General features: G+C 41.4%; 1 protein-coding gene and 1 long non-coding RNA gene across 2 annotated transcripts in view; one reads left to right on the plus strand and one right to left on the minus strand.

Annotated features, from left to right (window-relative positions):
- Positions 1-26,074, minus strand: part of THSD7B (thrombospondin type 1 domain containing 7B) — a 1,641,422-nt gene that overhangs the window by 1,403,689 nt on the left and 211,659 nt on the right. Inside the window, exon 5 of the mRNA XM_081579094.1 lies at positions 21,059-21,182. The gene's annotated coding sequence lies outside the window, so the exon portion shown is untranslated. The remainder of the gene's footprint in view (positions 1-21,058; positions 21,183-26,074) is intronic.
- Positions 714-5,145, plus strand: LOC145541766 (uncharacterized). Its single transcript, XR_014079267.1, has 2 exons — positions 714-762; positions 2,383-5,145. It is a non-coding gene; the product is annotated as an uncharacterized LOC145541766 (long non-coding RNA).

Here is a 26,074-nt window from a genome sequence, read left to right on the forward strand (position 1 = left end):
TCAGCTAGACTGTCAGTCAAGAAGAAAAACTGTATGTGGACAAGAGCAAGGACAAACCGGAACCTACAAGAACTAACTGGGACCTGCATCTATCTTCCATCACCTCCGGTTTCCGTGCCCTGGGTGATTTGCAGGAGACGTGAGCCACCTTCACTTCCAAGCTGCAAATGCACCTGGCCAGGGATGCCCAGAAGCAGAGGACCCAGAGAGAGCTGCCCCAGCCAGAGAGCAGATCAGTGATGCTCGCAGGGGAGCTGCCACAGTGCTCACACTCACCATTGAAGTGGGAAGATTGGCTGCTGTTTCCCTCCTGCCTTCTAAACCTCAGGCAAAATGTCTCTCCTAAGCAACACTAACTTGATCCTATAGAGAAAGGAAGATTCTGCGAAAGGGCATTCTTGCAAAAGCACAGTAAGGTTTTCTCCCTGTTCTGAGACTGGTTTGGGCAGACCCAGTGTTTCATTGGTGGCTCAGCAGTAAAGAACCCACCTGTAATGCAGGAGATGCAAGTTTGACCCCTGGGTTGGGAAGACACCCCCCGCCCCCACAGAGTAGGAAATGGCAACCTACTCCAGTATGCTTGCCTGGAAAATTCCATGGACAGAGGACCCTGGCAGGCTAAAGTCCATGAGGTCACAAAGAGTCAGACACGACTGAGCAACTAAACAACAATAGCAGCCTTTCAGTAAGTTTGGAATTCTGGAGTTCTCCCAGTGGACAGAACTCCAAAACAAGAGCAGGAAAATGAATGCAGCTTCTCAGGTCAGCTTGCTGGGCAGTAGATGTCAAAAGTGTCTTGGGAAGGAAAGGGAGAACACGAAGACTCTTCTGGGAGCAAATATATGAAAGCACATTCTGAGGCTCCCTCGGATAACTGGGGGACACTGTGTGCGTGCAAGGGGTTACCACTACAGTTTGCACATAAATGGAAGGGTGACCCCACATTGTGTTCAGAGATGGGGATGCCTGGACAAGCTGGTCACACCAGTGAGTAGCCTATTACAGTGAGAATTTCATGAGAATTTCTAATTTCCCTAGCACTGCAAAGGAATCTAAGAGCCATCGCCTGGCTCTCCTCTCCAAACACCCCCTCACCCGCCTACTCTACCCCCCACCCTCACCCAGTCTCCAGGAGCCAATCCACCTCCAGGTCTATAAACACATCACATGCTTATGTGCTCTGGAACCTTCACATTTGGTGTAGCCTCCATATGGAGAGCTCCCCCTATTCCTGCCCTTCTTCACACCCTACCTTGGAAAACAGATTTAAATTCCAAATCTCAGATCAGGCATCCCATCTTCCCTGACTGTTGGGTCATTTCATTTAAGGGACTCTCCTGTGTACTGTCTATTGATACAATTCTGAACTCACCATTTCCAAGGCACTTTATCTTTAAGAAAACTTACTGTGGCTAGATAGTATCATCACCAACTCAATGGATATGAATTTGAGCAAACTCTGGGAGACAGTGGAGAACAGAGGGGCCTGGCGTGCTATAGCGCACGGGGTTGCAGAGTCGGATATGACTTAGTGAGTGAACAACACAAATTGAGGCCTACAGTAAACTGCACATATTTAAAATAAATCCTCTAAATTCCACATATAAGCAATATCATATGATATCTTAAAAAAAATGACACAAATGAACTTATTTACAGAACAGAAATAGAACCACAACAAAGAAAACAAACTTAAAGTTACTGGGGGTGGGGAGGGGATATAAATTAAGAGTTTGGGATTAACATATATACACTACCAAGTATAAAATATATAACCAACAATGTCCTACTATATAGCATGAGAACTAAAAAGTAAAATAAAGTGAACAACTTTGTACATTGTTGACATAGGTATACACCCCTGAAAGTATCACCATAGTAAGGATAACAAACAAATTCACCACCCTAAAAGTTTCTGTATGATCCTTTTTAGTTTCTCTCCCTCACCTCCATCCACAGGTCAACTCTGATCAGTTTTTTAATCACTATAGATTAGTTTTCACTTTCTAGAGTTTTATTAAATGGATTCATATACTCTATTTTGCCTGTCCTCTCTCATACACAGCATAATTGAGATTCATCCATCTCATGAGTGTCAATAGCTCATTCCTTTTTATTGCTGAGTAGTATTCCACTGTATGGATGTACTACAGCTGGCTTATTCACTCACCTGTTGGTGGATATTTGGGTTGTTTCCTTGGAGATATTACAAATAAAGCTTATATGAACACTGTATATAAATCTCTTTATAGACATTATTTCTTTTTCTCTTGGGTAATACCTAGAAATGTAACAGATATATGGTAGGTGAAAATAGAATTTTTTTTTTTAGAAACTAACATTGTTCATCAAAGTGATTGTACCATTTTATGTTCCCACCAGCGCGTATGAGATTTCCAGTTTCTCCACATTCTAGCCAACACTTGACATGGTCAGTCTTTTTCATTTTAGCCTTTCTAATAGGTCTGTCATGGTATTTTATTGTGATTTTAACTTGGATTTCTCTAATGACTAATGATGTTGAGTATCTTATGTGCTTTTTTGCTATCCATATATTTTATTTGGTGAAATGTCTCTTCAAATCTTTTGCCCATTTAAAAATCTTCACTCTTTTCTCATTATTATGTTTTGAAGGTTTTTAAATATATTTTTATACAAGTCTTTTATTGAATATATGATTTACAAATATTTTCTCCTCCCAATCTGTGCTTTGTATTTTTTATTCTCTTAACATTGTTTTTTGAAGACCAAATATTTTTAATTTTGGTAAACACTAATTCATCAATTTTGAAAAAACTGATAGTATCATTTCTTTAATTCTCTAGTAATTGTTTATTCATCTCTACTAGTGAGTGGATTCCTAGAGGGCAAAGACCATCAGCTGCTATCTCTGGATTCCTAGCATCAAGACAATGCTTAGCAATTATAAGACACTGAAATTATAGCTCTTATGGTTATGTTATTACTCCTGGTTGTTATGGGAAATCCTTGGACTTCCTGGCATTTGCTGTGTAATAATTATTTCTATTTAGAGGAAAAGAGATCTTTAATCAATATGATCATTTTTCTTAAACAAGGAATGCCTATGAAGGCCCTTGTACATTTCCCCATAAGATATCTGTGTATTTGAATAGAGAGAATGAATAGCAGGAAAATTCTCTCCTGAAGGCCATTCATTTGAGAATCCTGCTTGCTCTTTCTATTAACCAGGGAGAGTCCTTTCTTTCTAGAATAAGTAAAGAAATACCTTATAACAGCATCTCCCCATGGGCAGAAGCCAAAGGGAACTTCACCAGGAAAGCAGTTCAAGTAAATTTCATATTAGCCACAGGAGAGGTATTTTAACAAAGAAATAAAACATCTCCTCCATCTGTGAGAACCACTCACTGCCTGGAGATTCCTTCCAGTGATCCCACTATAGGCTGCTGGCCCTTACCATGGTTTTCCACAAGAGCCACACCAGCAGTGATGATGGCTCCTTCAGGTCGACAGCAATGACAGGCTTATCTAAATTTTGTGGAATGTTAAACTCAATAGAAAATAAATAGGCATCTGTCCTCTGGAGTCCTGAAACTTCCATCTTTCACAACAAAAGTATCCTAAGGACGATTCCAGTCCTGGATATATGGGAGATTAAAATAACAACCAAAAACAACAAACTACTTGCTTCAAAAACCAAGAATTGCTGATAAAATACAATTTCAAAAATACATTGTTAGACTCACAAGAAAAAAAAAAGTGGAAATTTTAAGATGCCACAAAGGAGCGTACAACCAGAGTAGTAGCTTAGAATCTAGTAATGCTGTGGTTACCACAGGGTGAATAATACAATGGCTTGAGTTTTAAAACTGTAAGAAATAAGATGCTGGACCCAATGCAAGACTGGAGAATTGGAATTAAGAACCCTCAAATTGGAACACTCAAAAAGTGATAGCCACTAAAAAGACAGACTAGAGCAAAATCTATAAGTACAGATAAATAAGAAGTTTGTCTGTCTCTGAATTCTAGATGAGTAAAAATGTCTCCTTGAGGAAATAGAAGACCCAGACAGACACAGGGCTAAATTACCCACATTTTCTAGGAACTCCTAGAGTTAAGAGATTAGCAAAATTTGATCCTATATCAGTGATAAATCTGAGGGTACAAGAAAAAACAAAACCATTAATGCCACAAGGCATTCAGGGAAGAAAAATAGACTAACCAATTAAAAATTTCAAAATCCACAAGGAGAAACCTACCATATGCAAAAGGCAGAACCCATAATAAATATAAGACTAGACACTCAAGAACTTGATTTAATAAAATTGAAATCTTAAAAAGAATTTTTAAAAATACTGTGTAGTATTTAAGATAATTAAATATCCAATTTTTAAAAAGCACCTTTAGAAAAGTCACATAACAGGCAGACAGTAGAAGTTCTAGAGTGTGACTAGTAAGCTTAATCTAAAGGACATTTTTAGATCCCAATCTACTCCCAATAATGGTAACCCTTCAAGTTCCTCTGTGTTCAGAAATAATTCATGGATCAGTAAAATAATTTTGATAAATATTATAAAATATTTTGCACTGCGAGAAATGAAAATACATACGTCAAGATGTGGGGAATGCAGCTATGCTGTACTTAAAGGAAATGTTTTATAATGCATATAACAGAACTTGACATTCAATTAGTAAGCTAAACATCCAACTCAAAAAATTGCGAAAAGAGCAACAAAGTAACCCCCTGCATCAAAACCTGAATAATAAAGGAAATTTTAAAAATCAGTGAATATGAAAGTTGCTCAGTTGTATCTGACTATTTGCAACCCCGTGGACTGTATCCCAACAGGCTTCTCTGTCCATGGAATTCTCCAGGCAAGAATATTGGAATGGGTAGCTATTTCCTTCTCTAGGAAAAAGATCAGAAGGAAATTAATAAACTACAGAAAAGAAACAATAGAAAAATCAACAAAACTAGAAGTTTTTTTGAAAAATGACTAAACAAATCTCTGACAAGATTGAGTATGAAAACAGTGATGGATTTAAAAATTACACTCGTCTCATTGCATGACCTTGCAATAAAACTTTCTCTGCTGGAAAAAAAAAAAAACAGCAACAAAAAAATTACACTCATACACATAAATCACTAATAAAGTAAAATAAAAAGGAAGCTAGTTACACATACAGTAGGGATTGTCAAAAATCACAAGAAAATACTATGCACAACAAAACTATGAACACGTCGAAATAAATTCAGTAGACAATATTTCAGAAAAACATAATTTACTAAAAACTATCCAAGAAGATGTACACAATCTGAATAGATCTATTGTCAGTAAAGACAACGAGTCAATAGCCTAAAATTTATTCACACACAAGCACACAGGCATCAGTTCAGTTCAGTTCAGTCGCTCAGTCGTGTCTGACTCTAAGACCCCATGAATCACAGCACGCCAGGCCTCCCTGTCCATCACCAACTCCCGGAGTCTACCCAAACCCATATCCATCGAGTCGGTGATGCCATCCAGCTATCTCATCCTCTGTCGTCCCCTTCTCCTCCAGCCCTCAATCCTTCCCAGCATTAGGGTCTTTTCCAATGAGTCAACTCTTCTCATGAGGCATACACATACATAAATATAACCACACACACAAAAAAAATGCAACCTCATGTGATTCCATGAGTAAGTTCTACCAAACACTGAAGGAACAGATATTTTCAATCTTATTCAAATTGTTTCACAAAACAGAAAAAGAGGAAATGCTCCCTATTCATTTTATGAAAGTGGCATATCCTTGATACCAAACCAGACAGGGCAGCGTAAGAATCGAAAACCACTGGTCAACCTCACAAACACAAACAGGAAACTTTTATAAACTATTATCAAACTAAACTCAGTGAGCCTAACAAAAAAATCTCAATTATAAGCTGCCTCCCAGGAAGATTTAACATTAGAAAATCTTTTTATATAATCTATCCGGTAAAAAGTAAATAAGGAAAAGAGATGTTATAAAAGCAAATCAAAGCAAATGATAAAATTCAATTCCCATTTTGGGGGAAAAATTCTTAGTTGAAATAAAAGGAATTTCTTTTAGATAAAGAAAATCTAACAAAAACAAATTGCCAATATAACAATAGTGAAAAATTAGTTTCCCTTTTAAAATGAGGAAAAATATAAAGATGTCAGCTATTACTACTTCTATGCAAACTTGTACTGTTAATGTTAATCAGTGCAGTAAAATAAGAAAATGAAAAACCTTAATGTAAGAATTAGAAAAAAAAAGTCATAATTCTCAGATAAGCTTGATGAACACAGAAAAGTCAAAAACATCTATAGACAAACTCAGTAAAGTTGCTGGCACACAAACAATATACACAGTCGCTAATATTTTCACACACTCACGACAAATAGAACATGTGATTTTTTTTAATTTATTTATTTTTAATTGGAGGATAATTGCTTTACAATATTGTGTTGGTTTCTGCCAAACTTCAACATGAATCAGTTGCAGATAAACATATGTTCCTTCCCTCTTGAAACTCCCTCCCACCTCCCACCCCAACCCACCCCTCTAGGTGATCACAGAGCCCCAGTTTGAGTTTCCTGAGTCATACAGCAAATTACCACTGGCTATCTATTTTACATATGGTAAGGCATATGCTTCCATCCTACTCTCCCAATTCGCCCCACCCTCTCCTTCTCCCACTGTGTCCACAAGTCTGTTCTCCATGTATGTGTCTCCACTGCTGCCCCACAAATAGGTTCATCAGTACCATCTTTCTACATTCCATACATATGCATTAATATATGATATTTGTTTTTCTCTTTCTGACTTACTTCACTCTACATTAGTTCTAGGTTCATCCACCTCATTAGAATAGACTCAAATGCATTCCTTTTTTATGGCTGAGTAATCATTGTATATATATACCACAGCTTTTTTATCCATTCATCTCCTAATGGACATCTAGGTTGCTTCCTTGTCCTAGCTATTGTAAATAGCACTGCAATGAAAATCGGGGTACATGTAGCTTTTTCAGTTTTGGTTTCCTGAGGGTATATGCCTAGTAGTTGGATTGCTGGGTCATATGGTGATTTTATTCCAGTTTTTTAAAGATTCTCCATACTTTTCTCCATAGTGGCTGTATCAATTTACATTCCCATCAATAATGCAAGGGGGTTCCCTTTTCTCCACACCTCTCCAGCATTTACTGTTTGTAGGTTTTTTGATGATGGCCATTCTGATTGGTGTGAGGTGATGCCTCACTGTAGTTTTGATTTGCATTTCTCTAATAATGAGCAATGTTGAGCATCTTTTCAAGAACATGTGATTTTGAAAAAGATCCATGTAACAATAACAGCAAAAGTTATGAAGAATATAGAAATACATCTAACAAATGAGGTGAAAATATTTATGAACAAAAATTTTTTTAAAATTTTAAGAATATGTTTAGAGAAACTAAACAAATGGAGAGATAGATCATTTTGCTATTTGGGATATGGATTCAATTGGGTATAACAGAGATTTTGAAATAACAATGGTATAAACTATTAGTCTCTTTCTCTCTCAGTTATAATTTGGAGGTAGGTATTCCAGAGCTGGTATGGAAACTGGGGCAACTATGCCATATTCATATGTATTTGTAGAAATCAATTTTCCAATATTAAATTCAAGTTCTACTATAAATCCCAATGAATCTTTGTACAGGATAAGCTCATCATAAAATCCATATAAAAGAGTAAAGGTCCAGAAATAACAACACAATTCTGAAGAAGTAAAAGGAAGGTATCATTTACTGAATATCAAAACACATGATGAAACAAAGAATTTGAACAAACATTTCTCCGAAGAACATATGCAAATAGCCAACAGGCACATGAAAATAAGCTCAGCATCACTTGACATTAAGGAAATGCAAATCAAAACCACAATGAGATATGGCTTTATAGCTATGAAGATGACTACAGTCAAAAACTGAGACAATAGCAAGTGTTGGTGAGGATGCAGAGAAATTGGAACCTTCATAAATTACTAATGAGAATGTAAAATGGTACAGTCACTTTGGTGGTTCCTCAAAATGCTAAACCCAGAGTTGTCATTTCAGCCAGCAATACTCCTCCTAGGCATCTACCCAAAAGAAATGAAAGCATGTCCACACAAAAACTTGCACATGAATGTTCAAAGTGGCATTACTCATCATAGCCAAAAATAATGGAAACAACCCACATGTTCATTAACTAAAGAATGGATAAACAAAATGTGATATATCCATTCAATAGAATATTATTTAGCCATAAAAAGAATGAAATACTGATACATGCAACATGGATAAAACTTGAAAAATGCTAAGAGAAATAAGTCAAACACAAAAGATCACCTATTGTATGATTCCTTTGATATAAAATGCCCAGAATGGGAAAATCTGTAGAGATAGAAAGTCAGTGGTTGCCAGGAGCTAGGGTTTAAAGGGAAGCAGGGAGTGACTACTATTGTGAAGATGGTTTCTTTTGGAGGTGATGAAAGTGTTCTAGAATTAGACAGTGATTGTAGTTGCTCAACTTTGTGAATATACCAAATTTTATATTTAACAAGGCAAATTTCATGGTACATATATCTCAATAAAAATAACTTATGAGGTTATAGCAATTAAAACAATGTGGTGTTGGTATGGAAATAGACATCTTGACCCACAGAACTGAATACATAACATAAAAGGGATCTACATACACACAAGCATACGTATGGCACAGGTGACATATACAGGGAAAGGAGAAACTACTGAAGGAACAATGGAAAAAAAAAAATTAGGTTCCTCCTTCATACTTTCACCAAAACTAATTCCAAATGGGTTAAAGATATAGATGTGAAAAATGAAAACGCTAAAACCTATAAAATAAAATATAATAAAATATTTTTCATGAATTTGGGATAGGAAAGGACCTCACAAGCCACAAAAAAAGGAAAAAGAAATATACAATCAATTTTAAAACAGAAAATAATCATAGTATGATCATTTATGAATAACTACACTGTAGTTAAAATAGGAAGAGACTCATAAGAATAACTTACATCAGGTTCAACTGAGCGGTTACCTTTGAGGAAGGAGGGAGAAATGAGAAAAAGATACAGTGAGCAATAACTGTGTGGGTACTAATTTATCTTTCTCTTTTTAAAAGAACTCTATGAGCAAAGGTTGGAGAAGGAAATGGCAACCCACTCCAGTATTCTTGCCTGGAGAATCCCAGGGACAGAAGAGCCTGGTGGGCTGCTGTCCATAGGGTCGCACAGAGTCGGACACGACTGAAGCGACTTAGCAGGCATGCATGCATGTATTGGAGAGGGAAACGGCAACCCACTCCAGTTTCTTGCCTGGAGAATCCCAGGGACAGAGGAGCCTGGTGGGCTGCCGTCTATGGGGTCGCACAGAGTCGGACACGACTGAAGCAACTTAGCAGCAGCAGCAGCAGCATGAGCAAAGGTAGCAAAATAATAACCATTGTTAAAACTTTGTGATGAATATATGAGTCTGTTTCCTCTAAAATTCAGTATTTTTGAAGTGTTTGGGGAACAAGAATTTTTTTCACATATTAACATAGTATCTTGCCTAGAAAGTTGAAATCCCCAGATGCTTTCTCCTATCTTTCCAGGGTCAGCATTTTTGTGGTGAAAGCATAGAATGTTAATGATCTTCACAAAGTTATAGAGCAAATCTGTGATAGAAATGGGCTCAAGCTCAGCTACACTCCGCTGCAATTACCTGCTCTTTCTGGAAATAGCACATGTCTGCCATGCTGGGCGAGCATTCAAGTTCTTTCCACTTTAAAGTGTTATGTGGATTTACTAGACCAAAGAAGTCAGGGGAGAAACTTAAATCACTGCCTTTGCAAATCACTATTTGCTGCTAGTCCTGAGGACTTATTTCACCATAAAATCAATGAGGGCAAAGGGAGTAAGGGAGTGAAAATGAAGTACTTTTATTCCTCTGAAGTGCAGAGTGTTACTCCTGTGCTCCGTGAGGTTGTTCTTCTGCTTCCCTGCTCACCTGTGGGGACACAGATGCCCAGACAAGGGCATCCACCTGCAGCTGCCAAGTCAAGACTGGGCAAAAGCACAATTAGAGCACCTCCCGCTAAACTGGGGCCTTCAGCAAAGAGCTTGCCAATAGCAAGAAGGGAGCCAGCAGCTGCAAGGAAACTAGAGAGAGCCCACCTGCCTAGCTCTTCTTCGGTGTCACAACATAAGGGGGCAGCTCTGGGACCAGGTTAAGGGTACAGAGAGATGCAGAGCTGGGTTCTGGGAGCACACACAACATGCCCAAGGCAGTGATTCTTAACTCAAACCACACATTATCATAACTAGGGAACACAAAAATTAAATCAAAATTTAATTCAATTTAAATTAAAAAAATAAAATATAGATGACCAAGACCCACCCGGAGCAATCTGATGCAATTGGATTGAAGCAGGTCACTGTTATTATTTAAAAGCACAGCAGGTAATTCTAATGTGCAGCCTCTCCCCTAACAACTAACAGCAATAATTTAAGAGAAATGGTTTCCTCAGGCCTGACCATCAAAAGAATGAAATCAGTAAGTCCAGGCTTATATGACCTGGGGCCAGTTATGCAATTTGACTCAACCCCTATTTTCTTACTTGAACATGGAGACAATAATACCTACCCCTAGGTGATTTATGGTAGTAATTGAGATGATACACTCAAGAGTGCCTACCACGTGGCTATTATCAACAGTCATCAGGACCCTAGGAATGGCTCCTCTGTGGTCAAGTGCATCCTTGTGGTGGTGACTCAGAACCAGACAGAAGCCAGAGTCTGGCATGTCTCAGCCACACCCACATTTGTGGAAGAAGGTGATGACCCACAGCACCTATCTTGTTCTTTCTGGATCAAACATCGGGCTTTGGCTTGGATAGCAAATCCTTAAACAGTTAATTCTCAGTTATTCAAAGGAATGGAAAACAGCTAGCGCTAGTACTACAGACTGAATGCTTAGTCTCCGCAAAATTCATACATTGAAAACTAACTCTCAGTATGATAGTATTAGGAGGTGGGGGATCTTCAGGAGGTAATTAGCTCATAAGGGCAGTTCAGTTCAGTTTAGTCACTCAGCTGTGTCCAACTCTTTGCAACCCCATAGACTGCAGCACGCCAGGATTCCCTGTCCTTCACCATCTCCCGGAGCTTGCTCAAACTCATGTCCATCGAGTCAGTGATACCATCCAACCATCTCATTCTCTATCATTCCTTTCTTCTCCTGCCTTCAATCTTTTCCAGCATCAGGGTCTTTTCCAATGAGTCAGTTCTTCCCATTAGGTGGCCAAACTATTGGAGTTTCAACTTCAACATCAGTCCTTCCAATGAATATTCAGGACTGATTACCTTTACAACTGACTGATTGGATCTCCTTGCAGTCTAAGGGACTCTCAAGAGTCTTTTCCAACACCACGGTTCAAAAGCATCAATTCTATGGTGCTCAGTTTTCTTTAGAGTCCAACTCTCACATCCATACATGACTACTGGAAAAACCATAGCTTTGACTAGACAGAACTTTGTCAGCAAAGCAGCGTCTCTGCTTTTTAATATGCTATCTAGGTTGGTCATAGCTTTTCTTCCAAGGAGCAAGTGTCTTTTAATTTCATGGCTGAAGTCACCATCTGCAGTGATTTTGGAGCCCAAGAAAATAAAGTCTGTCACTCTTTCCACGGTTTCCCTGTCTATTTGCCATGAAGTGATGGGACCAGATGCCATGATCTTAGTTTTTTGAATGTTGAGTTTTAAGTCAGTTTTTCACTCTCCTCTTTCACTTTCATCAAGAGGCTCTTTAGCTCCTCTGCATTTTCTACAATAAGGGTGGTGTCATCTGCGTATCTGAGGTTATTGACATTTCTCCTGGCAATCATGATTCCAGCTTGTGCTTCATCCAGCCCAGCATTTCACATGATGTACTCCGTATATAAGTTAAACAAGTAGGATGACAATATACAGCCTTGATGTACTCCTTTCCCAATTTGGAACCAGTCTGTTGTTCCATGTCTGGTTTGAACTCTTGCTTCTTGACCTGCATACAGATTTCTAAGGAGGCAGGTCAGGTGGTCTGGTATTCCCATCTCTTGAAGAATTTTACATAGCTTGTTGTGATCTACACAGTCAAAGGCTTTGGTGTAATCAATAAGGCAGAAGTAGATGCTTTTCTGGAATTCTCTTGACTTTTCTATGATCCAAAGGATGTTGATAACTTGATCTCTGGTTCCTCTGCCTTTTCTAAATCCAGCTTGAACATCTGAAAGTTCATAGTTCACATACTGTTGAAGCCTAGCTTAGAGAATTTTGAGCATTACTTTGCCAGAGTGTGAGATGAGTACAATTAAGCAGTAGTTTGAACATTCTTTGGCATTGCCCTTCTTTGGAACTGGAATGAAAACTGACCTTTTCCAGTCCTGTGGCCACTGCTGAGATTTCCAAATTTGCTGGCATATTAAGTGCAGCACTTTAACAGCGTCATCTTTTAGGATATGAAATAGCTCAACTGGAATTCCATTACCTCCACTAGCTTTGTTCATAGTAATGCTTCCTATGGCCCACTTGACTTCACATAAGGACACAGCCCTCATGAATAGGATTAGTGCCCCTATAAAAGAGACCCCAGAGAGCTCCCTCACCCCTTCTTCCACATGAGGACACAGAAAGAAGATACCATCTATGAACCAGGAAGAGGGTCCTCACCAGACATCGTTATGGACCGGTGCCTTGACCTTGGGCTTACAGCCTACTGAACTGTGAGAAATGAATGTCTGTTGTTGATAAGCCACCCAGCCCATGGTGTTTTGTTACAGCAGCCTAAATGGTCTAAGACAGGTAAGTAAACAAAAGATTGCCTATTAGGGATTTGAAAATGCATCACAGGCTGGCATAGGCAGAATAATGAGCCCCTGAAGACATCTACATCTACTCCCCAAAGTAGTACACTAGTGAGTACAAAGTGAATACAGTAGGTTACCTGGCAAAGAGGAATTAAGGTTGCAAAGGGCATTCAGTCTGTGAACCACCTGACCTTGACATGAGGAGATGACCTTGTATTGGGGATGAGCCCAATGTCATCACAGGGGTCTTTATAAGTGGAAGAGGGAGTCAGAGGAGAGAAAACTAGAGAGATGGTATCATGAGAAGGACTGGACCCACTGCTGCTGGAAGAAGCTACAGGAAGAACACAGGAGCCATGAGTGAACAACATGGGTGACCTCGAGAAGCTACCAAGGTGAGGAAACGGACTTTCCCTGGAGCTCCCAAAGGGAAGCAGCCCCACTGACACCTTGATTTGACCCCATCGAGACCTGTATCAGGCCAATCACCTCCAAATTTGCCAGATCATAAGCCTGTGTTCATTTAAGCACTGTTTATGATAACTTTTTTTTTCTAGCCTCTGATTCCATTTCACTTTTTTTCCTCTTATGTCTCTCCTTAAATGTAGAGTCTATCACCTTGGCTCAGTGCACATCACCAAAAATTCCCCTGGGGTTTCATAGTCTCTGACAGTCAGTTAAACCTGGGGTGCCCATCTTAAGTCTGCGGTAACCACAGCAGTAGAAAACTGCTGCTGCTGCTAAGATGCTTCAGTCGTGTCCGACTCTGTGCGACCCCACAGACGGCAGCCCACCAGGCTCCACCGTCCCTGGGACTCTCCAGGCAAGAACACTGGAGTGGGTTGCCATTTCCTTCTCCAGTGCATGAAAGGGAAAAGTGAAAGTGAAGTTGCTCAGTTGTGTCCGACTCTTAGCGACCCCATGGACTGAAGCCTACCAGGCTCCTCCGTCCATGGGATTTTCCAGGCAAGAGTACTGGAGTGGGGTGCCATTGCCTTCTCCAAGTAGAAAACTCGTAGGACAAGGTTTTCAAGTCCTCTGCTTCAGGTGTCCCTGGCTAAACTAGATGACTGAGTGGTGACTCAGGGGGAAATGACCTTAAGAACTGGTGCTTGAGAAGGAAATTCTAAGACCTGAGGTTTACTCATTCATTCACTTGAGAATAATAGCTGAGCACCATCTTTGCACTGGGCAGCGGGCACACCAGGTGAGCAAGGCATGGTCGAGGACTGTAGGACCTCACCATCTAGACGCAGGAGGCAGCAACAGAGACAAGGAATGCTGTGATCTATGTCTACTGTCAGCGAATCATCCCAATGAAATGATGTTTCGGCTGAATTTGGAAAAACCAGCAGATGTTTGTGGAGCAAACCAAATTCCAGGAAAAGAGGTAAGGATGAGGCAGTGCAGGGCTCTTGTGAACACAATCCCCCATAAACCACCCCACATGGTCTGAAAACAACAGGGAAGTCTTGTGCCCTGCATGCGTGTGTGTGCTCCATCGTGTTGGACTCTTTGGGACTCCATGGGCTGTAGCCTCCCAGGCTCCTCTGTCTATGCCCTCCCCCAGAACAGATGCTCCTCCAGGACATCCCTGGCTTGATCTGCTGCAAAGTACAGGAGTCCTGGCTCACCCGTCTGTCACACAACAGTATGTTACAAATCTCTGACAGGTAGTAGGTGCTCAGTAAAAATTGTTGAGGGAAGGAATAGAAGGAGGGGGGAGGGGAAAACACCCATTTTCAGATCTTCCTCACACCTCACCCTCACTTCTGAGCTTACTTCAGGGACCACGACTCATCCTCACTCTGATGCTCACCCCATGAGCCACCCTAACCCTGACTCCCACTTCAGAGGTCCCCAGGACACAGTCCTGCCCATCTCTTCCCTGATGGACCACACTCCAGCAGTCTGAACCCAACCCTCCCTCCATGGCCCAGCACTGGTGAGAGAGAAACTAAGACACTAGTGCCTCCCTAGAGACGTTCCACAAACCTCCTTCTCCTCTGGAGAGCAGGGAGGGAGACCAGATCACACAAGTGGCTCTATTCTAATGCACCAGAGACTAACCCTCCTTCCAAACCAGGAGAAAGTCACATTCATTGTCTTTAGAGAAAGAAACAAAGCACCACGACGGTGATGCTTTTTTAAAGACCTCTGGCTCTCACCTAGAAACCCCAGTTTTTTAGAACAATAACTTTCTGTGACATGGACAGCTGTCATCTCATTTTCATTTAAAGTGTGATTAAACATCTCTTAGGAAAAATACCATTTCTTCACTGATCAGTATTTTATAATCTAACTATTGTTTATTTAAACTTTAAACAGGTCCCTATTCTTTCACTCTCTTACTGCTCAATAAGATTACTATTCCTACATGCTACCAGGTATAAAGTCTAGAGCCTGCCAGGGTTCTTACCACAGTGATGACTAATTATAAATATTGGCTGACATTTGCTTCAAAATACTTTCATATCTGTGTGCCATTTTCACTGGTTCCCTGAATTCTGAGCCTTTCATAAACAAACAAACAAAAGAAAATATCAAACTAACAATGGCAGATATTTCGATCAGCCCAAAGAAGTGGAAACACAACTTTGAAGAGTAAAGAATTTCCAAACCAAGATTTTAAACCAAGAACATATTCAACCCTACAGTCAACAGCACCTGTGACATACTGCCTGTCATGCATCACTGTCCAGTCTAGACCATTAACAGGGAGATTTTCAATGGCTTCAGATGGTCCTAAGGAAGAAACCTCACCTGTTTCAGAATTTTGCAGATGACTGCCTGGGCAGAAACCACATAGCCAAAGCCTAACATAAAAAAGAAGTACTTAACACAAACCAAGATGGAAAAGATGAATAGATGCATGTTTTTTTTCTCTATTTGTATGACTGTTTGAGGACCTAATGAGAACAATATTCAGGCTGTGTGTGGGGGAGGTGTGACCCACACAGCCAGCAGCCTGCTGCCCCAGCACTTTGTAAACTGTACACACTCCAGGTCAGAATTTGATTTGTGGCTGTGGACCTTATTGCTCAGCTAGTCGATGGTTGCCTTTCTCACTCTGCCTCTGACCACATGTGCAAAAATCCTCAGCTTGGGTCATATGGGCTGCATTGCCCACGAAGTGGATTGGCCTCCCCTAGAATGGTTTCTCACCTGTGCTTAGCTCTGTCAAAATGCTCCAAAAGGCTTCAGCCTTGGGCTGAGTGTTCTACGCCACTTTCAAGCTGTTCTCACCCATCCAGAGAAGTTGCTTGCACACTTGCACTCATCTATCTTTATGTGCACAGCAGGCTTGGTGAGCTTTCCACGGTCACTCTGAGCCTTTGACACTCAGTTCTTGAACCCCTTTTCCAGACCAGTTGGTGCCCTTTTCTGTACTCCCCTCATGTCCTGTATCCACCTCTATTATTAATATGCAATAGAGTAATATGCAGATAATATGTGAATATATATTAGATTTAAGCTGCATCTTATTTACCTTTGCACCTCCAATGTGTAAACTATGACTAGCATCTAATAGGTTCTAATAAATATGTAGGTGAAGCAGATGTATGTCACTGCTGAAGCTCTCTCCCATCAAAGGAAAGTTCAGAAAGTAAAGTTAGTCCTGCAAGGGGATGGCCAATCCCAGCTAGAGGCTGGCTGGGTGGGAAGACTTTTCTGTACCCCCTGAAGCCCACAGCTGCTACTCTCTACTCTTTGTAAGCTGCTGGAGTTTTAACAGCTAGTGAGAGGTGCCTGCCTCTATTCTAGCATCACTCTACCAGTCTGACTCTTCTTTTCTCTTAATGTTGGAGATAAAGGACATCTGGCCTGATGAGAATAAGCATCGAATGGGACATTAAACAGATTTGCTGTCCAGAGTCTAACTCTGCAACACATGAGGCTGTACAAATTACATCTGGTCCTCAACTTACTCATCCTTAAAATGAGCTGGATGCCACTTTCACCCACTATCGTGGCTATAATAAAAAGAAAATAATGTGTCGGGGAGGATATGGAGAAATTAGAACCTCCATATAATGCTGGTGGGAATGTCAGATGGTGCAGCTGCTTTGGAATATAGTAACAGTTCCTCAAAAGTTGAAATGAGAGTCTTCAGCAATTTCATTCCCAGGTATCAACCCAAGAAAAATAAAAATATATTTCCAGACAAAAACTTGTACACAAATGTTCATAGCAGCATTATTCATAATAGCCAAAAAACGCAGAAACAACCAATGAATTAACCAATGAATGAATAAACGAAATGTGGTATATCCATACAATGAAATATTATCCAGTCATAAAAAGGGACAAGGTACTGATACATGCTACAATATGGGTGAATCTTGAAGACTATGCAAAATGAAAGAAGGAATGGGGACTATTGCATGAGTACAAGATCTTTGGGAGTGATGAAAACGTTTCAGAATTAGAGATGGTTACACAACACTGTGGATATACTAAATACAGTAAATATACTCTTTAAAATGGTTAATTTTATGTCATGTGAATTCACCTCAATTAAAAAAAAAAACCATTGAGTTGAAGAAGTGTTTTTTAACCCAGCCTAGATTAATCTCTTACAGAGTCATAAAATATCATTTTTAATACATTTTTAGTGGAAAGGAGGGCCCCCAAAAGCTTTCTGCAGCCCTGCTTGGAGTGGAGGCTGACTGTCCCACTGGAAAGGGACCCATCACATCAGGGTCTGAGTTACTGAAACAAAGGATCCTTATTTTAACACCAGGCTGGGATGGCCTTTAGAAACAAAAACAAATGAAATCAGTAATGATTATTAATTTTTTAGTCAGCCTCTTTTCTTTACTCATCTGGATACTGCTAGACATTCTGCCTACAAAGGAGGCCTCCCCATGTTACAGATATGGGAAGTGAGGCTGCTGAGAGAAGGTACAAGATTTACCGAAGTCACAGAGCATGGGAAAGCAAGAACCAAGGGATCACATCAAAGTTTGTGTGTCTGACTTTTTCTACTATACCATGTGGCCTCCTACAAAGGAGTATTTGGTTCTTACACAAAAGCATCTCAGCTATAGCAAACCCTGAAAGTTGTGCCTTACCCTGAGCTCAGTATCTGAAAACAGTCACCATGGGTTTTCCTAAATGTGCATGCACTTAAATGTGGGCAGGACTACCAGGAGGCTCTGCAGACGACCTTGTAGAGACAACAGACCATAAAAAATGTCAGAGATGATAAAGAGGAGCACAAATAGGATCAGAAAAGTCTGTGGACTGTCACTGGGGTCATTTGCTTTCCTTAGCCTGAAACCGTCACTGATCAATTTCACTTGTGGACTGACAGCTAATCATTTTCTGATCTCATTAGCTGGTCCAGGCCTTAAGTATATTAGTGAGTCTGGGAGGGAAAGTAGGTTTCACTCCAAATAGCAAAGGGATGGGGGAAACAAGTCTCACACACTTGACTCTCTTAGAAAGTCTTGTGCGAATCAGCAAATTTAAGATTTGCTTGCATAAAGGTCAGTAGTAGGCTTGTAAACCCAACCTAGAGGGCTGCCCTTTGGGAAACAGCTGAAGGAGGGGATGCTTTTAGACCCAGATACAGGAAGATGACCTTTCAGAATCTATGCCCAATTACCCGATTAAACAAACAGAGCCCCAGGCACCTCTCTGGATACCGTATTTTATCATCTTTTGGCTGTGGACAGTTTCCAAGAAAGCTGTCCTGTTGAAAAATTGCTGGGTGATGAGAGAAATCAGCAAAAGGTGCATATTTGTAAACAGAATCTCTAAAATTCATTATTTTTCCCAGAAGGGATTAAGGCCAGCTCCACTGCCACTGGATAAAAATGGCTTTGACGGCTGTGGCTGTCATTTGGATGACAAACGTATTTTTCTTTGCTTCCCAGAGTGAGGAGATGAGGGGATGTTAATTGCTAAGCCCTACTGGAAAAAGAGAAGAGTGCAAACAACGCACATGTTTTAATGAGAGGGTCTGTGCCACCAAAAAGGGTTGGTCTAAACTCTTGGCTCAACTGCCTGTTCTCCAAGGAGAGTTTTCTGTCTCATGGAGAATATGGGGAGCAGGGGTGTGAATAGGAAAGAGGGTGTGACTGCTGAGCTGCACAGAGCAGGTTAAGAGTCGTCCTTGAGAACTGTTACTTTTGGGGGGGGCAGCCTGTTCTCAGGGGAGGCAGCTAGTACAAGAATGAAGCTGGTGTGGAGAAGATGCAGGCAAGTCTAGCAGACATGAATGCAGCAGGGTCTATACTGGGTGCTCAACTGCCTTGACCCCACCCCTGTCTTCTTCTAACCCAGATCCCTGTGGCCCACATTCCCCCTCCCCGTTCCATGCTGAGTGTCTCAGGTCAGGGCCTGGGAAATCCAGAAGGGACCACAGAGATCACTTGCAGTTGGGGGTGGCAAATACTTGCCCCTGCGCCTCCTCCTTCACCTCCTGTGCCCAGATCAGACATCACTGATTGATCACATTGCTCCATCTTTTTGACTCTAAATGCAACCTCTTTAGCTCAGCATTCCAAAAGCCACCAAGAGAGTCAATACACCTGATAAAACTTGGTTTCCAATTTTAGTTTTGTCTAACTTCACCTGATTTTTTCTATTTTAACACATTTATTTATTTGGCTAAAGCTTACACAGTACACTAATATTCTTGATTTTTTTTCTTCTGTCCCTGACTCCTCTGCTTAAAAAAAATGAACAGCTTTATTGATATATAATCCACATACCATAAATAAACCACATTAAAGTGTACAAATCAGTGATTTTTAGTATATTTCTAAGGTTGTGCAACCTTCATCACTGTCTAATTTCAGGACATTTTAAATCACCCCAACAAGACATCACCCACAAACCCATTAGTAGTCACTCCTCACTCCCCACTTCTCCCTAGCCCCTTGCAACCACTAATCTACTTTTTTTCTCTTAGGATTTGCCTCCTCTGGACATTTCATTAAATAGAATTAGGCAACATGTAAATTTTCTGTCTTAAAGTTTCATTTTTTTCCTTCTGTTATCAATTATTGTTATTATTATCATTATCATTATTATTACTTTTGGCCACACAGCTTGAGGGATCTTAGTTCCCCAGACAGAGATCTAACCCTATCCCTCAGCAGTGAAAGTGAGGAGGAGTCTTAACCACTGGACTGCCAGGGAATTCTCTCCTGATTTCGAAAGAAAGTAACACGTCACTGTGGCTCCTACAAGTGTCCTGGGCCCCAGGCACTGAGTCTGCGGGAGAAACTGGCCCCACCTCCCAACCCCTGGAGCAGGGCCAACCCTGCTGCTACCACACACGACTCTGCCAGTTTGTGACACCTTCTGGGCAGGTACCCAAAGGGCCAGGTCCTGAGAGTGAACAAGTGCCAGCCACCACCACCCCCAGTCCCACCACTGTGTCATGCCGGTCCACCCTGCTCCCCACTGCCCTGCTCATGGCGCTGACCCAGAAGTTAGATCCAACTCATCCTCAGCTCAGCCCACCCTGTGAGGCCCAGAGCTTTGATCCCAGGCCAGGCGTGTCTGCCTGGTCTCTTTCTCACTTACAACAGTTCCTTCCCGAGGGTTTCCTTATGCAGAGAGGATGTCCACCATGGGGCTGAACCCCAGGGTGGGCCAGCTTACAAGTAAATGTGCCACCGCTAACAACTCTCTTTGGCTTCCTCTGTCACCAATGGGCCATTCTGGAGGCCACTCAGAGCCCTGCTTAGACAGCAGGCACAGGAAGCTCAAACTTGTGCCTTTGTCACTTTTCCTGGCTCCTCCTCCCCAGTCTGTTCCCAGAAATCTCCTTCTGTTCCCTGAGCCTCTCCATCTGGAGGGATGGGAAAGAGAGACTGTCAGACCCTCTGAAGGGACTTCCAGAAACTGCGGTGGGGAGACAGACTTTGAGGAGAGGACCACACAATGGAGGCCTCGGGGAATTTACATCTCCTGTGTGTGATTAAGTGTCTGACAGGCTGAAGGGAGGGCTGACAGCCAGAGGCCTGGCCAGGAGTCTGCAAGGCTCAGGACAGTGCCAAGATCCATTAGCCTGCAGGGGGTGGTGCCGTGGGTGGGGTTCAAGCGACCATCACTCCTGGGTCCTGCCCCTCTCTCTGTCCCTCTCCATCTCTGGATCCCTCAGCTTTTTCAAAACTTCTACAAAGAGTCAACCTACAAGTAGTTATCAGATCTCTTGTTCATTCATGCATTTGTTCACCTACCTTTTCCCAAGTTCAGGATGTGCACTGTGCTAGAGGCCAGAAATGCGGACATGAGCCAGGTGAGGCCCTCAGCAACAAGTAGACTGGAGGCATCACAAGCAGGGAAACAGCTCAATAAGGCGACCTGGTGAGAGCATCAAGGGAAGAAGTTTAGTTCTTCCTGAAAGTGGGGCGTGGCATCAGGAAAGGGTTTAAGGAGTGTATTGCTTTGCTAGGGCTTCCATAACAAAATAGCACAGTCTAGGGGGCTTAAACAACAGAAATGTATTTCCTTGCCATTCTGGAAGCTAGAAGTCAAAGATCAAGGTACTGGCAGGGTTGTTTTCTCCCAAAGCTTCTATCCCTACCTCGTAAGTGGGCTTTCCTTATGTGTACACATCCTCAATGTCTCTACGTATATCCAAATATAAGGACACCAGTCAGACTGGGGTAGGGCCCACCCTAAGTTCTTAGTTTAATTTAATCACCCCTTTAAAGATCTTATCTTCAAATACAGTCACATTCTAAGGCATCAGAATTTAGAGCTTCAACATAGGAATTCAGGGGAGACACAATTCAGCCCATAACTGAGAGGCTGTCTTTGGCTGTGCCTTTAAAGCAGAGCTGGAGATAGCCAGATGCACAGAACAGGGACCTACTCTTGATGTCAAGCTCAGCAGAACAAAGACCCAGAGAAATTAAACACTTGTCTCCTTTGGGGAGTGGCAAGAGTTCTGATGAGTGGAAACACAGGACAGAGCCCAGAAGAAAATGTCACAGCATTCAGGAGGGCTGTGTGTTTCCTGGCAGTTGTGCACATGCAAGTGGATAGTGGCTTAGAGTTCAGATTCTGAGAGTCCTCATGTGTAGACTGTTTGCAGATTAAATAAAACAAAGTTTGTTAAATACCTAGTATTTAGAACAGACACTTAGCACTCTTAGACGGGGCGCTTTCCTTCTCCACTTCTGTATTTCTTTACACTTTTCGGTGACCATACATTAGTTTTAAAACGAAAACATCGGCTTAAAATGTAGTAGAGGCAGCAAATGCTGAGGAATTCAGAAGGGCGAGAAAATCCATTCCATGTTGCTGTCTAATCATCGAGCATTTACTGGGTCTAGTTCTCTGCTGGGGGGGGGCGGGAATCTAAGACAGGCTCCTGCTGCAACGGAGTCAACAGCTCATTTGGGAATGTTCCTCAGAAGACAGCCCACCCCCAGGAAGCTGGCAGGGGTGCTGCAATTGTAATCACGGCCCTCCCTCCTCTAACCCCCAGAAGGCACAGTACTCAGAACTGGTAGCTGAATCAAAGCGTGAGGGACAGAAATGATTTAAAAGACCTCCCAGAAAATGGCTGAAAGCCAGAAGCTCTCTTGGAAAGGGCTCAGAGCTCACCTTCAGGTTTTCTTGAAATCGTAACTGAAGGAAAGCTTGGAAAATCTGAGTGTGCCGGTCTCTGAGAGGGATGTGGACGGAGCTGTGAGCTTGGAGCCAGAGGATCAAACCTGAGTTCTGGCTCTGCTTTTTCTAAGCTGGGCAACTCTGGTGGAATCCCGGGTCAGTGAATCTTTCTGAGTGGTTGGTTCCTTTATCTCTAAAATCAAGAGCAGGTTACGATCCACTTCCATCTGCCTTACTATCAAATGGGGTAATTGAAGAGAACATGCTCTGAGACCCCAAAGTTCTACACACCCTTAGCAGTCCTCCAGAAGGGCCAGGCCCTTGGGTTTCCCAGGGTGGAGGTGCAAAGACATCTCCTTTGTCCCAGCGTGAGTGTACATGGAAAGTGTCCAGTTGCTGGTGGGAACAGACTACCTGAGCTCTCCAGCTGGGTTCTGTGTGTTGTCAGCACTGCCCAGGTCATTCCACTGTGAGACCAGAGTTGAGAAACACAGCTTATAGGCCAAACTGACTGACCAGGCTGCTTGACTCCTTCAGCGGAATACACTTCCTTCCACAGTTGCAACGGTAGAGGAATATCTCTCTTTCCAAAACACTTTCTCAGCAGTCAAAGCCTTCCATCTAATCACTAAGGGCTCTGGGTCTCAAAATTTAATGTGTGCAAGACACACCTGAGATACTTGTTCAAGAGGAAGAGGCCTGGGCCTAGGCCAAACCCTAACCATCCCCAACCACTCCTCCAGAGGTTCTGATGCAGTCAGTTCTAGAAGTAGCTCAGGAAATCTCCATTTAATCACACGTAGTGTAAACACATGTTTGCCAACAAAGGTCCATATAGTCAAGGCTATGGTTTTTCCATTGGTCATGTATGGATGTGAGAGTTAGACTACAGAGAAAGCTGAGCACTGAAGAACTGATGCTTTTGAACTGTGTTATTGGACAAGACTCTTCAGAGTCCCTTGGATTGAAAGGAGTTCCAACCAGTCCATGCTAAAGGAAATCAGTCCTGGGTGTTCATTGGAAGGACTTTTGTTGAAGCTGAAACTCCAATACTTTGGCCACCTCATGCGAAGAGCTGATTCATTTGAAAAGACGCTGATGCTGGGAAAGATTGAAGGTGGGAGGAGAAGGGGACGACAGAGGATGAGATGGTTGGATGGCATCACCGACTCAATGGACATGAGTTTGAGTAAACTCCAGGAGTTGGTGATGGACAGAGAGGCCTGGTGTGCTGCAGTCCATGGGGTCACAAAGAGTTGGACACGGCTGAGTAACTGAACTGAACTGAGTGTAAAGAGAATTCACTGGACTCAGAAAAAAACAAACTCAAAACTCAAATCTTTTGTTTGTTTTCCTACTAAAACAATGAGTAATCTTAGCCTTCTGATGGCAAGAATAACCACAATAACTATTGTTTATTGAGCACATACCATATTCCAGGATCATAAGGACAGTGTCTGGAGTCTTCCTAAGAGCTGTGGCATGCTATTCTGGGTTCATGCATGTCCTCCCAGCATCCCTCACTCTGCTGAGAGTGCGCTTCCCCCATTTCATGTGACTCAAGTAGAGATGCCAATCAAATTGCCAGTACCTTCCCCATGGGGAGAGGGAGGAGTCAGAGGAGGACATGTGACTCAGTCCCAACCAATCAGGTTCCTCCTTCTGGGAGCCAGGCTTGAGTGGAGACAGGTTAGGGCCAAGGGCAGGTGCTGCCTATTTTCCCAGAGCTAAACACCTGAGCCAGCTTTTCCTAAAACTTGGTTTTGCTCTTTTTCCCATTTCATGAGCTACCCAATAGGCTACCTATAGGTCTTTTTCTGGATTACATTAACCAGAGTCAGTTTCATTTATTACAATAAAAAGTTAATGCATGTTATAGGCACAGGACTGAGTGGAAGTAAACGATTGACCCAAGGTCTCCACAGCCAGGAGAAGGCAAAGCAGATGCACAGCCAAGCATGTGTGGCTTCATGCGATATTGTACCCCTTACATCCTCCTGGGGGCTCAGAAAACTTAGAGGAGGAAAAGAAAGGGAACTTTTGAAAAATATATATTTATATGCTTTGAATGGTATGAAGAGAAATTTAAACGTTACTATTAACCCCCACACTCATCCCTCTATAGGTTTTAAAAGGTTTAAAAGCTCCCAGAGACCTAGGCTAATTGTTAAATTTATCCATTTCTATTAAATGTCCCAAGGAACTAACTAGCAAATCTCTTACTAAATTATGTATTACATTACAACACATGGTAAAAAAGAGGCAAAGAAATGCAAACAGTGGTTCCAGTCCGGAAAATGCCAAAAAAAAAGAACCATTTCGGCAAAGTAACAATCAGGAGCAGAATTCACCGCCACTTTGACTGTGTGTCTATTTTATTTGATTAAATTATTGACTTTTTGGATTCATGGATCTTAGATTATAAGCCTAAAATCACAAAATAGAGGATTGACTGGCCAAAAATTTCACCAAGCCATCCTTCTGAGCATTAAATCTTCCCACTCTTGTTCTAGAACAGATGGCTTCCCCTGCTTCCTCTTTCTTCTTCTTCTTTCCAACCATACACATGAGACTATCAGGGGGGAAGAAATCTATATTCTCCACCGTATGATGTTTGTTCTGCTGTTTACCACAGCGCAAAGCCGAGACCAAGCAAGTATTGTGACTAAATAGAAACTAATTAAGCAAAATTTACTTTAAAAACATTCATAGCCCCTGTTCATTGAGTTTTGACTATTTCAAACTGACCTTCTTGGAGGATTCCAGGCAGCCTTTTCATGCCTAATATCACCAATGTAGCCCCCATAACAAATGCCCCTCAATGATAAGCCCTTGGCCACGTTACACGAACACTGCCTCACTGTACTTCTAAGCCAGTAGGTTTGTTGGAGAACCACTAACCCCACTTCTGGGAATTTAGTCTAAAAACATTACCACCAATGTTTAGTGATCAAATATTTAGCTCTAAGGCTATTCATTATAGTATTGCTTATAATAGAAAAAAATGGAAATGTCTCAAAATACAAGATTAATTCAATATATTATGGCATAATCACTATAAAAATATGGTTAGACAATAGTTAAATGTTCATTAGAAAAATGGTCATGGAATATGTTCATGAGATTGTTAAATTTAAAAAACCTTATGGAAAAGTATGTCTGGTGTGATTCCAATTTTGTAAATATATATTAACTATTTCCCCATCCCCAAAAGATTAGAAGAATATTCACCAAAATAGAAAGGATGGTTATCTCTGAGAACTACAATTATAAATTATTTTTATTCTATTTTCTTATTGGTCCATATCCCTTAAAGTTTAAAAAGAAAATTTTTTTTAAAGCCTACCATTGGGTTGGCCACAGAATGTCTAAGTTGATTATGTTGACTGTTCCCAGGCAGATCTCAGTTAGCTGTTAATATCCCCCAGGACTGAATTTTCTGATCCTTAACTGTACTCTGAGAAGGCCGTTCGGATGATGCCAGGTATTGTCATGCACAAAGCTGTGGAGAAAGAGTCCACAGAGAAAATTCTATAAATCGAAGGGATTAAAAAATAGGAGATTAAAAATTGCTATTGGTCTTATTTCTGTTCATCATCGTCTTGATTTGTAATAAGATGATTTCTCCAACTTTT

Source organism: Giraffa tippelskirchi, chromosome 3 (assembly GCF_054371585.1).
Source record: "Giraffa tippelskirchi isolate mGirTip1 chromosome 3, T2T-mGirTip1v1.2.pri, whole genome shotgun sequence".
Taxonomy (NCBI): Eukaryota; Metazoa; Chordata; class Mammalia; order Artiodactyla; family Giraffidae; genus Giraffa; species Giraffa tippelskirchi.